Here is a 312-nt window from a genome sequence, read left to right as displayed (position 1 = left end):
TTGGTGGTTCAGGATAAGAGGGTTGCGGGTATTTGGGGGGAGGGGGATAAGATGGTTCAGGGGTAGGTTTGCTGTATCCCTTGGACGGGAGGAGTCCAGCAGCACGGGCTTGGTCTACTTGAGCTCCACGGTAAACCACCACATTTGATGAAGCCTGGTCTACTCGGTAAAGAACTGGCAATTTTGAGCGAGGCTCATTGTCACCGGAGGTAAGGCCAAGACAAAGACCGCTGACCAAAAGGGCTATCTGAAAACAGAAAAGGTCGATTGCTTATCAAGATCATTCATTGACCATTCGATTAATGAATTATT

General features: G+C 48.4%; 1 long non-coding RNA gene across 1 annotated transcript in view; it reads right to left on the bottom strand.

Annotated features, from left to right (window-relative positions):
- Positions 1–6: 6 nt before the first annotated feature.
- Positions 7–312, bottom strand: part of LOC131888281 (uncharacterized) — a 2,603-nt gene continuing 2,297 nt past the window's right edge. Inside the window, exon 3 of the long non-coding RNA XR_009374089.1 lies at positions 7–247. This is a non-coding gene — a long non-coding RNA (uncharacterized LOC131888281). The remainder of the gene's footprint in view (positions 248–312) is intronic.

Source organism: Tigriopus californicus, chromosome 10 (genome assembly GCF_007210705.1).
Source record: "Tigriopus californicus strain San Diego chromosome 10, Tcal_SD_v2.1, whole genome shotgun sequence".
Classification (NCBI taxonomy): Eukaryota; Metazoa; Arthropoda; class Copepoda; order Harpacticoida; family Harpacticidae; genus Tigriopus; species Tigriopus californicus.
Note: the sequence above shows the minus strand (reverse complement) of the source record. Positions and strands in the feature narration are given on the sequence as shown.